The following is a 16430-nucleotide window of genomic DNA, read 5'->3' on the forward strand; positions in this document are numbered from 1 at the left end:
TTTGTTGGTTTTAGGGCTATTTAAAACTTGGAGAACAAGGCGTTTACCTTGACTCAGCTCATGAAGGAATTACAATCCTATGAGTTGATGCTGAATGGTGGTAAGTGGGTTCTTGAGAAACCTGAAGCAAACTTAGTTGTAGGCCTCTTGTCCTCTAAGGGGGAGTAGAAAACTAAGGGAAAAAAGAAACCGACTAAGTCTTCGGTTCTACCTCATGTGGTTAGGAAGAAGGCTAAGGAGTCAAAAGATCCTAAAAGATCAAATGTTCTTTCTGCAACAAGAAAGGGCCTTTCAAATCAAAATGCAATGAGTATTTGGATTACCTAGCCAAAAAGGGCAAAGGTATGGAACTCTTTATAGTTAAATCTTGCTTAGTGGAAGAATCAATAGACAATTCGGTTATTGATTCTGGAGCCACTAACCATATGTGTGTTTCTTTATAAGGGTTCAACGAAATGAGAAGTCTATGTGACAAGAGCCTCTCACTGTATACTGGAGATAGGAGCTATGTTTTAGCCGAAGCAATGGGAGAAGTGATTTTAAACTTTGATAATTTTAAGAAAATTATTTTATAGAGCATGTTTTATGTACTTCATTTTAAGAGGAATTTAATTTCTGTAGCATGTTTATTTTATGAAGGTTATACTGTGACATTCAATAAATGGATTTCTATTCACCGAAATCATTCTTTAATCTGTAATGGATAGATGGAAAACAATCTCTACTTTATCAAACCAAATAACTACCCGATGTTTCTAGTCTGCAATAATTCGATGTAGTAGATTCAACTAGTTTTCACATTTAAGGAGATTGAATACAGGCATTTTCGTTATGTTTTTAGTTCAATTTCTTTAGTTTTCTTTACATTCAATAAAATGTGCACATCGAGTCTTTTATTAACCTTAAGGGTCGAATAAGGCCTAAGGGAGAGCTAATGTACTTTGTGAGTGTGCATGAGACCATTAAAGGGCATTTCATGTCAATAATAGACGCTATGTTGCGACATGGGGGATCCAATGTCGCAACATAGAGAGCAAAATAGAAAAAGTGAGAAACTGGCTTCAATGTCGCAACACGGGCTAAGGGTGTGGCGACATACCCTTGAAGATGGCTACAGAGGAACATGTTGGTTACTAAGGCGCGACACAGGTCCTGGTGTGTCGCGACATCAACTCTATGACCGGAATAAAACATAAAGTAAGGGCATTTTGGTTTTTAGAATCAAACTTTAAGCTCAGGAACATTAGCTAACCTAGGGTTAAGGACGACAGCCACCTGAAGGCTATAAAAAGGCCTTTTTAGTACATGTAAAAGACACCTTAGTTTAACCTAGTTTTCTTTCGTTAAATTTAGTTTTGTTTCCTTTCTTAGGTTTTCCTAGTTTTAGTTATTTTCTTTCTTCAAAAGATTTGATTGTAAAGGAGATCAACTTCTATAGATTCATGCTTATTATCAATATCAATCAAGCTTTTCTTAATCTCTCTATTTCAATCCATTTCCCAATGGTTAATTCTTCCATTTATTTCGTGTTGTTTATGAAAGACATGAGGAACTAATCCTTCTATGGGGGATTAGTGAGTGGAAGTATAAGCTATTAACTGTTTTGTAGGGTTACGCATTGGATCGATTGTTTGGGAAAGGAAGAACGTGAAACAAACCCTAGGCCTGACAACCTCAGGAAGTCATCAAGGTTGGAATTAACCCAAAATTGGTATTGCCCATTCGTGAACACTGTTAACCAAACCAGTCTGGATTGTGAGGTCAGAAGATAAGTAGTTCTTACTGACTCATTATGTTAGTGGAAGATCGGAAGATTCTACTAGGGCAGTGACTAGTTGATTGATAAAGAACCCGAGATGACAGTTGATTGACATTGCTGAAGCAAGCTAATCACCCATCTTTAGATTTGATTCACTTTATTTCTTTCTATCTCTTGCAATTTTACTCTTTTTATATTATTTTATTTCCTTAGTTTAAGAAACCCTAAACTTATCTCTTCTTTTAGTGTTGTACTATAACTGACTTAAAGTATTAATTAGATCTTTAATTGTTTAGGTTAAGATTGATTTAGTACTTCCCTCGCTTGGGTATAATCCTCAAAGTACCTACCTACTTCGTTGTAAAATCTATATTACAACTTGACCCGTATACTTGCGGATACTGCCTCGTAATTCTTCATTCTATTGTAGTATTCACAATCTCAACGTTAGTACATCCGAAGGCGAACTGATTGTTGGCACCGTTGCCAGGTAGGCAACGTCACTAGATTGATTTTAATTTTCACATTCCAAAAGAATAATTAGGAAATTTTTTATCTATAGATACGAATTTATTTTGTTTTAATATTACTAATCTTTTCTTTCAGAGTTTGGTGTATGACTCGCAGTAGAGGCACGCATATTGTAGCAACCACAGATCCAAAAAGAATAATCCAAAGGAATCGCTGACAGCAACAGCAACAGCAGCAAATGCAAGATCCACCACTACCAGCTACACTTAACGTATCACGTTATAATCCATTGTTCTGTGGCACTGACAATAACGCCCTAGGAGACCCACCAGCACCACAGTTACCCGCCAACGTGCATATAGCTTGAAATGAGAGAACTTTATGAGACTATGCCTTACCAAGTTTAGATATGGTTTAGGAAAGAATAGCGAGGCCGACAATTACAACTAATAATTTTGAAATCAAACCAGTAATGATACAAATGATCCAAACTAATCTGCATTTTAGGGGCACTATGAAGAAGGATCCTAATCAACATTTGAAATGGTTTCTTCAACTCTGTGATACTTTTAAGTATAATGGGGTCACTGATGATGCTATTCATCTTAGGTTGTTCCTCTTTTCTCTAATCGGTAATGTCTTTTCTTGGTTAAACTCACAGCCACCAGGATCCATCATGAATTGGGACGAACTTGCTGAAAAATTCTTACAGAAGTTTTTCCCGATTACTAAAGCAATCCAATTAGGAAGAGAGATTCTTGTCTTTAGAAAAATGGAAACAGAAAGCTTTTATGAGGTGTGGGAACACATGAGATTGCAAATATTTTATAATGGGTTGGATTACACAGAGCTGCAGGAGGAGCCCTTATGAATAGGACGTACAAGGATGCGTATGAAATTATTGAAAATATGACCTTAAACTCCTATCAGTGGCCAACTGAACGATTCACATATGGCCAGAAACCCACTACGGTCAAAGCTATTCATGAGGATAATAAATATCAACAACTAGTGGATAGACTCAACTGTACTGAATCAGCTTCTACACTGTCTATGCATAGAGGAGACAAGCCACTCTTCCATTATATCAATAATCCTGCTGAGGATATAAATTACATTGGGAATATGGGTGGAAACCCTTATTCAAATACATACAATCTTGGCAAGAGAGATCACCCAAACTTGAGATGGGGAGGAAACCAAGGATGAGGTAATAATTCAAGTCAAGTTAAAAAAACTAATTACCAACCTCCTTACTTGTAGAAACCCCAAGGTAGAGCCAACCCAAGTGACAATACGGTATGTGGTCAACATCTTGATAGAATTGAGGGAGAGATGCAGTCAATGAGAACAGATGTCAAGCAGGTACAGTTTGAGTGCACCTGCTTAACAAGAACATTGACTAAGATCGAGGATCAAATGAGCTAATTGAGGAGCACGATGGGTGCTATTAAAAGACAAATTGGCTCAGGCATTCCCAGTAACACGAAAGATAATCCACAGAGGGAAGGTCAAGAGCATGTAAAAGCTATAGCACTTTGATCAGATAAGGTAATGAGTATCCCAGAAATAACTATCCTAGAGGTAACTATGGATAATATTAATGAACCTCAAGATAATTCCTTAGAAGTGGAAGACGGACCTGAACCAGATAAGAAGAATGCACCAGCGACTGAGATGGGAAAAGAGACACCGAAATATGCCGAAATCACAAAAGTCCCATTTCTATCAAGATTAGAATAAAGAAAAAAGTGGACGAGGATGAATTTGTAAGTTCTTTGAATTTTTTTAAAACCTTAAATCTTAACATACCCTTGATCGAGTCAATTGAGAAGGTTCCCAAGTACGCCAAGTTTTTAAAGTAAATGATGGTAATGCGTAAGAAAATCAGGGTAGGAGGCCATGTTAATTTAAGTGTTTCCTGTAGTGTAATTATTTCCAGATAAGTACTGTGAAAAATGAAAGACTCGGGCTTTTTTACCATTCCCATAGAAATATGGAGTATTCACTTTAATAGATCCCTATGCGACTTAGGAACTAGTATTAATTTAATGCCGTTATCAATTTTTGAAAAGGTTAGGTTAGGGAATCTTAAAGCAACTCAATTGGCTGACAGGTTTTCAGTACACCCAAATGGGGTATTAGAAGATGTGCTAGTCAAGGTGCGAAGCTTTATTATTCTTGCAGATTTTGTAGTACTTGACTTTGACGAAGATCGTGAGATACCAATCTTTCTAGGAAGACCTTTCCTATCCACTTCTAGATTCACCATTGATTTAGAAAAAAATGAGTTCACAATAAAAATTAATGGTGAGACTGAAACCTTCAAATGTGCTATCAGCCGAACGAGGAAATTAGGGGAGCATTACAAAAATTTATATATTTCTGACGTTCCCAAATCAAGGGAAATGTTTCCTTTTATGAAGACAGAAAGAATAAACAGGTTCAAGGAACAAGGCAAATGAGCAAAGGTAGAATGGCACGACGAATGGCGGACCAACATTAATAGAATAAAAAAATCATCCACGGGTGAATTCACAATACTGCTGGATAAATTTGGCAGTATAACTTAAAATTTGTTAATTGCTACATGATATTTGTAAGTTACTGTATACTTAACTAACCACATAGTTTAGATTTTAACTTTTATTTTATGTAGGTTTATCGTTAGATTGAAACATCCTTAAGATGGAGTTTTGGACCGAAACAGAGTCGTCGTCGCGACGTAGTAGACAGTCCCTAAGAATCTCAACTGGCGGATGTGTCGCGACATGAAACCCCTGTTTTGCGACATTACTACAATTTTCTGTAGGGTTGACTTGACCCATTGCACAACCCGACAGCTTAAACACTAATTTTACCCAATTTTTAAACCATTAAAACCCTATTTTAAAACTTAAACTCCTATTTACTCTTAATTAAAACACTCCTTAAACCCTTACCCTCTCAAACTCTCTCAAATCTATCAACATCCCCAAAACCCTTATTTCCCAAATTTCCTTTCACAAACTTGGTGCAACAAGGAATGAGGACATCACAGGCAAGCAAGGAATTCAAACGAACTTCAACTATATATTCCAGGTTAAGGGTTCCTAAACTCAAACTTTTCACTATTCCATTGAATTATTTATTTAGCAAGTCATTAGGATTGAAACATTATGCCTCCTAGAAAAGTTAAGCGAACAATGGAAATGGAGCCACTGATGGTTCAAAATCCATCTACTTTTTGAAATCAAAATGTTGAAAAGAATTTTAATGAATTTCAAGGAAAAAAATTTATTCAAGAGAGGGGATTTGATCTATCGATGGTTTTATGTAAAGAAATATGGCCTTTTGTCAGATATCATTGATGGGAGTGTTTTTGGATGATCCCAAAAGGTAATACAGTGGTCCTTGTTATTCAATATTTCTACGCATCTTTTCAGGCCCACGAGTCTAAAAATACTGAAGGACATATATGGGATACAATACTTGTGCGAAGGAAAGAGGTGAGAGTAACCCCTCAAATAATTTGTGAATTTTATAATGTTTCATATTATGAAAATGATTTCATCGATGTAACTGACTTAGAATATTTTAGAGACATAGAGATGGATAATATTATAAATTTTTTAACTGAAGGAAAGGGTGAATGGAAGTATCGCGCAGGTACTAATATCCTAGTATCATTTCATCAAGCCATTATGTTTCCTGAGGCTAAGATGTGGATTCAATTCATTTTCACACGAACTATACCTGCTTTAAATATTTCTAACGTTAATACCTTTAGAGTAGTTTTACTCTATGCTATTTTGCAAAAAAAAAGGTGTGTGCTGGTAAATGGATCCATTAGAACATGGGAAGATGCATTAGTAGCCAGAAGGTGGGAGTGTTCTTTCCCCATCTAGAGACGGCTTTATGCAAAAAGACTAATGTACCTATGACATCAATTGAATAGTCATTGAACCTATCACGAAGCATTATCGGAGACACGTTGTTCCAACAATACATCGAGCTGCAGGCCAAACAGATCAAAGATGGGAACAAATGATAGCAAGAAACAACAGTTACACCCACCTCTTCACAAAGGATGGCACGAGCTCAACAAGACGTTGGTGAGAACAGTCGTCCAAAGTTAGATTGGATGATTCAGTGGATGCAAGAATCGGGTCCAATTTTTCAAGAGTTTGCTAGGCAAAATAACATACAAGCCCCCAATTATACACATGATATGTTCAGTCTGACGAATATGGAACAAGACGAAAAAGCACAAGAAAGCGAAGAGGAAGGAGAAGAAGAAGAGGATGAGGAGATGGATGATGAGGATAATTGAATGATTTTTTAAAAAGATTTGTATTAATTTTTGGATGATTGAAATTTAAACTTTGTAGGAGTAAGATTAATAAGTAGATTTTCTTTTAGTTTTGTCGCATTTTGTTTAATTTTTCTATGTAGGAACCCTCCATGAAGGAGACACAAACAAATTCAAACTTTCAACGATCAAAGGAGGAAGCACCTATCAATGGAGTTCAAGCAACCACGATCAATCGAGTAATTTCCTTCCTTATCTATTATTCAGCAACACAATGAGGACAATGTGTCAACTAAAGTCTAGGGGGCTAACATAGAAAATTTTGTTTCAAATTTTTACATTTTCTTTTGATTTTTCTTTTCTTTTGTGTGCTTGAGCTTATAGAAATACAAGTGATTGGTTAGGAGCATGTACATAGGTTGCTTGTGTTTATGAATAAATTTAGCATGATGATAGGAGATTTTAATTTTTTTTATTAGTAAACTACTAAAGTTCTATATGTTATACTGTAAATAGTTATTAAACGATCATATGTACCAAGTGATATAAAAAATACAAGGAAACAAACATACTAGTATGAATGATAAATGGTTGAATTTCTGTTTGTTTGGTTGATTAAATTAATGCATGTTGAGATATTTAGGGATGACCTAAGGCATTGTTTGGAACACATCCATAGCCAAAAAAGTTGTCCTATCTATACTTCACATTTAGTACCAATTTTGAGCCTTTTGACACTTCTTGATGAACAGCGGTACAAAACCCGAGCCTGAAAATGTTAATTTGTATATGCCTTTTTCTTTGGTCCTATACTGTACGATTATAGACATCTGGCCATACGTATTGAGGGTTAAGTAGATACATCATAGCAAAGTTTGTAAAACTAGAGTGAAATAGAAAATATTAGTGTGATATAAGAATTATAAGTTAGTGTAATGTGTGAAACAAAAAGAAAAATTCAAAAAGGAGAATTGGTATGAGTAGAAAAGATCTTAAACTATAAAAAAAAAACATTCATGAGTGAGATGTATTGAAAAAGAGAAAAGTCACAAAGTCACAAAAAAACTCGTTCATTAGTGCAAAAAAAATCGTTAGGTTATCCACAGTTACTATGTCATGCTATGATTTCCTATATATGGAGAAACAAAGAAGGTGGGAGAAAGAGAAATAAGGCGGTAAGCGGGTAAGGGTCACTAAAAGGAGAAGATTAAGGACCAATGCGATGTGTCAAACTATTTTTATGTTTGTAACCTTTTGATGTTTACTGTTTTTGAATTCCATACCTGTCCTAGGCCTTAAAAGGTTACAAGCCAAAAAACATTATGTGACCTAAATATCCTTATACATGAATGGACATTATACTGAACATTCACATAGACGACTATTTGTATTCTGCTTGGATAATTAAAGTAGTTGTATGATTTATTAATGGATTCCTATAGGTGAAAACATTAATACTTGTATATTTTGTAACATACTGAACTTAAATGCTTCTGACCAAAAGTGGTAAGTTAACTACTCATCATGTTGAAATTGTTGGTAAACGTCAAATGCCTAAGTCATATGCTCCAAAATCAATACTTGTACCATACTGGCTCAAGGGTTGTCATTTTTCATTTTGTAATCTTTTTTTATGTTGCTTAAGGACAAGCAATGACTTAAGTGTGGGGGAGTTTGATCTACCGTAATTCGGTGTAGTAGATTAAACTAGTTTTCACATTTAAGGAGCTTGAATACAAGCATTTTCATTATGTTTTTATTTTAATTTCTTTAGTTTTGTTTACATTCAATAAAATGTACACATCAAGTCTTTTATTAACCTTAAGGGCCGAATGAGGCCTAAGGGAGAGCTAACGTACTTTGTGAGTGTGCAGGAGACCATTAAAGGGCATTTCGGGTCAATGCTGGACGCTATGTTACAACATAGGGGATCCAATGTCGCAACATAGAAAGAAAAATAGAGAAAGTGAGAAGTTACCTTCAATGTCGTGACACAGGCTGAGGGTGTTGCGATATACCCTTGAAGATGGCTATAAAGGAACATGTTGGTTGCTATGTCCCGACACAGTTCTTAGTGTGTCGCGACATTAACTCTATAACAAGAATAAAACATAAAGTATAGGCATTTTGGTTTGCACAATCAAACTTTAAGCTTGGGAACGTCAACTAACCTAATGTTAAGAACGACGACCACCTGAAGGCTATAAATAGCCTCTTTAGCACATTTAAAAGACATCTTAGTTTAACCTAGTTTTCTTCCACTAAATTTAGTTTTTTTTTCCTTTCTTAGGTTTTCCTAGTTTTAGTTATTTGCTTTCTTCAAGAGATCTAATTGTAAAGGAGATCAACTTCTATGGATTCATGCTTATTATCAACATCAATCAAGCTTTTCTTAAACTCACTATTTCAATCAATTTTCCTATGGTCAATTCTTCCATTTATTCCATGTTATTTTTGAAAGCCATGAGAAACTAATCCTTCTATGGGGGATTAACTAGTGGAAGCATAAGCTATTAACTGTTTTGTAGGGTTACTCAATGGATCAATTGTTTGGGAAAGGAAGAACATGAAACAAACCCTAGTCCTGACAACCCTAGGAAGTCATCAAGGTAAGAATTAACTCAAAATTGGTATCGCCCATTCGTGAACACTTTTACCCAAAACAGTCTAGATTGTGAGGTTGGAAGATAAGTAGTTCTTACTGACTCGTTATGTTAGTGGAAGATCAGAAGATCCTACTTGACGAAGAACCTGGGATGACAGGTGATTGAGATTTCTGAAGCAAGCTAATCATCCATCTTCAGATTTGATTCACTTTATTTCTTTCTATCTCTTGTAATTTTACTTTTTTATGTTATTTTATTTCCTTAGTTTAAGAAACCCTAAAATTGTCTCTCTTTTTTTACTTTCATACTATAACTGACTTAAATTATTAATTAGATCTTTAATTGTTTAGGTTAAGATTGATTTGGTACTCGCCTCCCTTGGGTACGATCCTTAGAGTACTCACCTACTTCGTTGTAAAATCTATATTACAACTTAACCCGTATACTTGCGGATACCACCTCTTAATTCTTCATTCTATTATATTATTCACACTCTGGTCGTTAGTATATCTGGAGGCGGTCAGCTTCAAACTGAAATAGTGAATTAAAAGCTTAAATATTCTCACTCTAATGAGATCTACCTATGACACTTAAAACTTTGTCATATTAACTAAGAAAGAATCACTAGACTCATGAAAAATGGTCCTTTAAGTATGCTTAAGGAAGTTAGTTTTCCATAATGTGAATCTTGTTTAAAAGGTAAAATGATTAAGAGGTCTTTTAATGGGAAAGGTACAAGGGCCAACCAACCTTTAGAACTTGTCCACACTGATGTATGTGGTCCCATGAGCATCATTGCTTAAGGAAGTTATGATTATTACGTGGCTTTTATCAACGACTATTCTTGATATGAATATGTGTATCGAATGCACCGTAACCTTTTATAAATTTTGAGAGTTTCGTGCGGAAGTGGAATAGTAATTAGGTTTATCTATAAAGAATATTCGATCTGGTCGAGGTGTGGAATACTTATCCAACGAGTTCTTAGGATACCTCATAGAGAATGATATTTTATCTCAATTGATTGTACCGAGCACTTCACAGCAGAATGGCATAGCAGAGAGAAGGAATAGAACCTTGCTTGACATGGTTCGTTCAATGTTAAGCTATTCACAACTCCTTACTTCCTTCTAGGGATATACAATACATACAGCTTGTTATATTCTGAATGATGTGTCAACCAAGTCCGCTTGTAAGACACCTTATGAACTGTGGCATGGAAAGAAGCCCACTCTAAATCACTTTAAAATATATGGTTGTCCAATAAACATTCTAGATAAGAATGCAAAGAAGTTGGATGCATGAACAGAACTGTACATGTTTATAGGATATCCGAAAGGAACAAAAGGAGGATTAGTCTACAGTCCGAAAGATAATATGATTAAAGTTTCTACTAATTCTATTTTCTTTTAGGAAAGCTACATGGATAATTTTAAACCTCGGAGTAAAGTGGTACTTAAGGAAATTTTGGGCATGGTAGAATAATCACCAAGTTCAATTCTCAAGAAAGTTTTAAAACGACCTTCAAACGACCAAGAACATAGGGGAATCCGTCGTAGTGGGAGAGTTTTTAAGAAATCAGACTTCTTCGTCTATGGTGGTAGTATTTATAATACAGAAGCCAATAATGAGGACGATAATCCACTCACTTGTAAAGAGGTTGTGCAGGATGTTGATTCCAAGCTCCGAAAATAGGTCATGAATGTTGAAATGGATTCTATGAAATTCAATACGGTGTGGGAACTTGTAGATTTACCAATTGGAATTAAACCCATAGGGTGTAAGTGGATTTACAAGAGGAAGAGAAATACAGAAGGGAAAGTGGAAACACACAAAGCTAGACTTGTAGGCAAAGACTACACACAGAAAGAAGACATCAATTACGATGAGACCTCTCTGGTAACCATGCTTAAGTCTATTCGCATACTCTTCTCCATTGCTCTGCTCTCGATTATGAGATCTGGCAAATGGATGTCAAGACAGCATTCTTGAATAACTATCGTGATGAGACCATTTACATGACTCAACCCACTGGCTATATTGTCAAAGAAAAGGAGTAGAAAGTTTGCAAACTGCTAAGATCCATTTATGGACTTAAGCAAGCGTCCCACTTATGGGATAAAAGATTTGATCAAAAAATCAAGACTTTTGGATTTTAGTAAAACACTGATGAACCTTGTGTTTATAATCGAATAAAGGACAAAATGGTGGTCTTCATTGTTTTGTATGTCGATAATATTCTACTTATCAAAAATGATGTAGGATAATTGTCATCGATTAAACTATGGTTAGCTCAACAGTTAGCATAAAGGACTTGGGTGCAACTAGTTATATTCTTGGAATTCGAATCCTTAGGGATCGAAAGAATAAAACCATTGCTCTATCTCGAGCTTCATACATCGATAAGGTACTAAAACATTTTCATCTTTCTTTAGATGACTGTCTTAAGACATCGGAAGAAAGAGAACATATGAGTAAGTTTCCATATGCTTCGGTAGTTAGAAGCCTTATGTATGCTATGTTTTGCACATATCCAGATATTTTTTTCGTAGTAGGAATGGTTAGTCGATATCAATTGAATCTAGGTCTCAAGCATTGGCAAGCTATAAAGCATATATTAAGTTATCTTAAAAGAACTAGTGATTATATCCTTGTGTATTCTGGGGAGAACCTTACTCCTATTGGATACATAGATTTAGATTTCCAAACTTGTAAAGATTCAAGGAAATCGACGTCAGGAAATGTATTCATTTTAGGTTATGGAGCCATAGTATGGAGAAGTATAAAACAAACTTGCACTACTGACTTTACTATAGAGGCCAAGTATGTGGCTACTTCTGAGGCAATGAAAGAAGAAATATGTCTTTGAAAGTTTTTAACCATTCTGTAGATGTAATAGCTATAACACTATATTGTGATAACAGTGCTGTAATAGCTAATAGTAAGGAAATGAGGAGTCACAAAAGTACGAAACACATTGATCGAAAGTATCACTTGATATGAGAGGTAGTAGCCAAAGGGATTGTAGATGTAATGAAAGTACCTTCTGAAAATAACCTTGTGGATTGTTTACTACGACTATTGTAACTAGGATTTTTATCAAACACATCGAGGATATGGGAATGTGAAACATGACATATATACTTCACTAGGGCAAGTGGGAGATTGTTGGGAAATGTGTCCATATTTTAGTAAACATGTAACTATTTTCCATTTATTTGAACGATGAATAAATAAATAAAGTTAGTTTCACATTTCACTATTATGTCTTTTTTATTTCTGTCTTTTATATTTTACATGCATAGCAAAATTGTAACAAGAAAATATTAGCTCATTGATTGTCTAACTTCAAACTGAAGATAAGTGGCATTGTAAGAACATTTATATTGCGAGAAAGACACCTTACTTTAGTAGATAATCTAACTAAGCTTGTAATCCATAAAAGAATCAAAACGAGCATTTGATTCAAATACTAAGAAGAATTACTATGTCGTCTACAATTCCAATTGGGGAGATGACTAGTCTTGGCTATCGAAGTAGTTGATTCCATGGATAGAGACATAGATGTATTCATTGCCAGAATGATACATTAGACTGGACCCAAGATGAATTAATTCTGAATTTGTTTGTGAATTAATTCACTTGTGACGTTCATGGTGTGAATTACCTAAATCCTGAGTTAGTTACTGACCATGCATATGCAGCTCATGTGCTTTGATATAAGTGAAGGCTTATACTTTAAAGATGATCGAACCTATAGTTGGTATATTGGGTACATGACTTGTGTATGGCATGTCTTTACTAGAAATAGTGGAATTCATAGCTCAATTAAAGAGTTAATGATATTCTTTTATTGGCATTGTGTGGATTGATAAATATGGAACGTAGCTACGAGTTTATTGTTCTCGAACGAGCAATTTGTCACGGTCATTTGTTGACAGTGATCATATTAACCATTAAAAAGACACAATCGTGACAATGAGATAAAATATGATTGTATTGAGTAAACGGATTTAACTCAAAGGAATCAAATATATCATATAAGGATAACACACACATGATGAGGTCATTGGACAAAGCAATTGGATGAATTCCTTTCGTAAAGAGTATACAATAAGGATTTTTCAATCATGGTACTTCTTGTGGACTGACTCCATGATTAAGTAATTGTGAATTATCAAAATGATGCATGTGGACATAATTGCAATTACTAGAGCCTAATTGTATATGTTTGGTTGGTCCCTCTACTAGCTCAACAAAAGCTCAATTGGATTCCATTTGAATTAGAAGAAAATTCTATGACTTTGGAAATAATTTAATTAAGTTTATTTATTCGATGTGGAATTAAATTAAATGGTCGTGAGAATTGTTCAACTAGAGAATTTGATTAAAGAATTTTTCTTGAAAAATTAACTTGGAAAATCTAAGGGATTTTTGGAAAAATTAATTTTGATCAAGTAAAATTAAATTAATCAAATTAATTAAAATTATTATAATATTTTTGGAAATTAAATTTCAAGTCAGACAATTGGTCCAATGGGTAACTAAACTTGAAAATTGGACCTGAAATAGTAAATTGGACCCGGGAGCCCAAAAACTGATACCAAGTCCCAAAAAATGGTCGACCCAGGCCTAGTATGTGAAACCGACCCGACGGTCCAATCGGTGGCTAAACCGGACCAGTCGGGTTGTCACTGACTTGAATCGAACTGACAACAATCGAACCAGCTTGGGGTGCCCTAAGGGTGTCACACCTGCATCACCAGACACGACGATGTTGACGGCTGCGATGGTGACATCCCGGTGGCCGGAGGCGGTTGGTCTTCGGTAGTTGAGTAGTGGAAAAGTTACACTCCTACTGGGACTCTAACAGAGAATTTTATTTCAGATTAACTATTCCAAAAATAATATTATTTTAATAGTTTAATATTAAATTAAATTTAATACTTATCTTAATAGTATTTTATTAATTGAATATTAAAGTGATTATCTTAATATTAAATTTAATCTAATATTTATCTTTATAAATATTATATTAATTTAATATTAAAGTGATTAAGTTTAATCATAGTTGAACTCTCTAAACTCTCTCTATATAAAGAGAGCATTAGTCATTATTTTACACACACACTTGAATTCAAGAGAAAGTTGTAGACTGAAAATTCTCTGAAGAGATTATTTCAAAAAATTTCTAGAGATATTTTTCTTATTTACAACTTGACTCAAAATTTTAGAGAAATTACAAAATTACCCCTCTGGTAATTTTTATGAAATATTTTTTTATTCGAAGCGAACCCACACTCAGCATGTGAAAATAAAATGAGAAAAATGAAGTCGTAAGATATAAAACACAACTTATAGCATAAAGATTTTCTTAAATGCCCGACATTAATTAGTAAGAGACATACTCTCATGTGGTGTACGTAATCACGTTTAGATATCTTATTAGTCTAACATATTGATGTTTTTATAACCTATTTGTATGGCTCACATAATAGTAAAATTTATATAAAAATCCCTAAAGGATTTAAAATAATAGGAGGATATAGAGTTACCTGAAAAAAATGCTCGATAAAAAAAATGATCCAATTTGTCCATGTGTCTATAAAAATGTTTGTATTAGATTTTGTGATCATTTTTATTTATGTTGGTGATCTAAATATTATTGGAACTCCTGAGGAGCTTCAAAATGCAGTAAATTGTTTAAAGAAATCATTTGAGATGAAATATCTTGGAAAAATAATTTTTTTGTCTTGGCTTGTGGATCAAGTATTTAAAAGATGAAATTCATGTCTATCAATCAACTTATATGAAAAAGATATTAAAGAAATTTTACGTGGATAAAAAACATCCATTGAGTATCCCGATGGTTGTATGATCATTAAATGTGAATAAATATCAATTGTCATTGCGAGAATAATGAAAAGTTTCTTGGTCCTGAAGTACCATATCTAAGTGTCATAGAGGCATCAATATATCTTGAAAACAATATAAGACCTGATATAGCTTTCGCTATAAACCTATTAGTAATATTTAATTCTTCTCCAACATGTAGACATTGCAATGGAATTAAACATATATTCGGATATCTCAGAAGGACCAATGATATGAAATTATTTTATTCAAATGATTCAAAATCTCTATTAGTTAGCTATGATGATGCTGAATATTTATTGAACCCACATAAAGGTTGATCTCAAACAGGAAATTTATTTACATGTGGAGGTACTATCATATCATCATGTTCAATAAAATAGACATTAACTGCCATCTCTTCAAATCATACAAAAATAATTGCAATGCATGAGGCAAGTTGAGAATCTCTTTAGCTAAGGTTATTGACCCAACATATCCAGAAGATATGTAATTTGTGTTTATAGGAAAAGATGTCAATTATCTTATACGAAGATAATACAACATGTATAGATCAATTGAAGGGTGGTTACATCAAAGACATTTCCAACCACAGTGTTTGAAAAAGGGTGGTTACATCAAAGGCATTGCCAACCACAACGTTTGAAAGACTAGTATATAAGACTGAATGCTTCGACTCAAAGATGTAATGTGATGTTGCCATTAGGGGGAGTCTAAAACACGTTGTACTCTTTTCCTTTGACCAGACTTTTGTCCCATACAGGTTTTCCTGGTAAAGGCTTTTAATAAAGCAGCTTATAATAGGAGATTGTGCACTATTTTTCCTTCATTAGGTTTTCATCCCACATGTTTTTTCTAATAGGGTTTTAACGAGACACATTTTTATTTATAGACATCCAAGGGGGAGTGTTGTAAATTCATTGATAAATAGATGTCCATAACCCCCTCCAAATTCGTTATCTTATAACCCCAAAACCATTTATAGGGTACCTTGATATTGGTCTTTAATGTTTTGTAATCTATGATTTTTGAAGCCCTATAAATAGATTGGAAAGTTGAATTATTCTTTCATCTTCTGTTCTTCTCTCTTGTTCATTCTATATTTCTTTTTAAGTTTTATAACATATATAATATTTTATAACAAATACATTTTATATACTATTTCTAAAATATTTTTATTATTGTGAATATAAAAAATTATTTTTACATTATAATAAAATTAAATTTAATTATAAATTAAATTAAAATTAAAATTTGATTATATTCTGTTCTTGTAATTTTTTTTTAACTTGTCAAGCACTAAATTATAATTAATTTCGATCTCTCAAGAACATTTTGCTAAACTAAAACATCCAGACCAAATGTAATCACCATCCATAAATATTGAAAATGAATGAACACTTCTTCAAAAGAACTAATAATAGATCAA

The sequence above is a fragment of the Gossypium hirsutum genome, chromosome D01 (assembly GCF_007990345.1).
Source record: "Gossypium hirsutum isolate 1008001.06 chromosome D01, Gossypium_hirsutum_v2.1, whole genome shotgun sequence".
Classification (NCBI taxonomy): domain Eukaryota; kingdom Viridiplantae; phylum Streptophyta; class Magnoliopsida; order Malvales; family Malvaceae; genus Gossypium; species Gossypium hirsutum.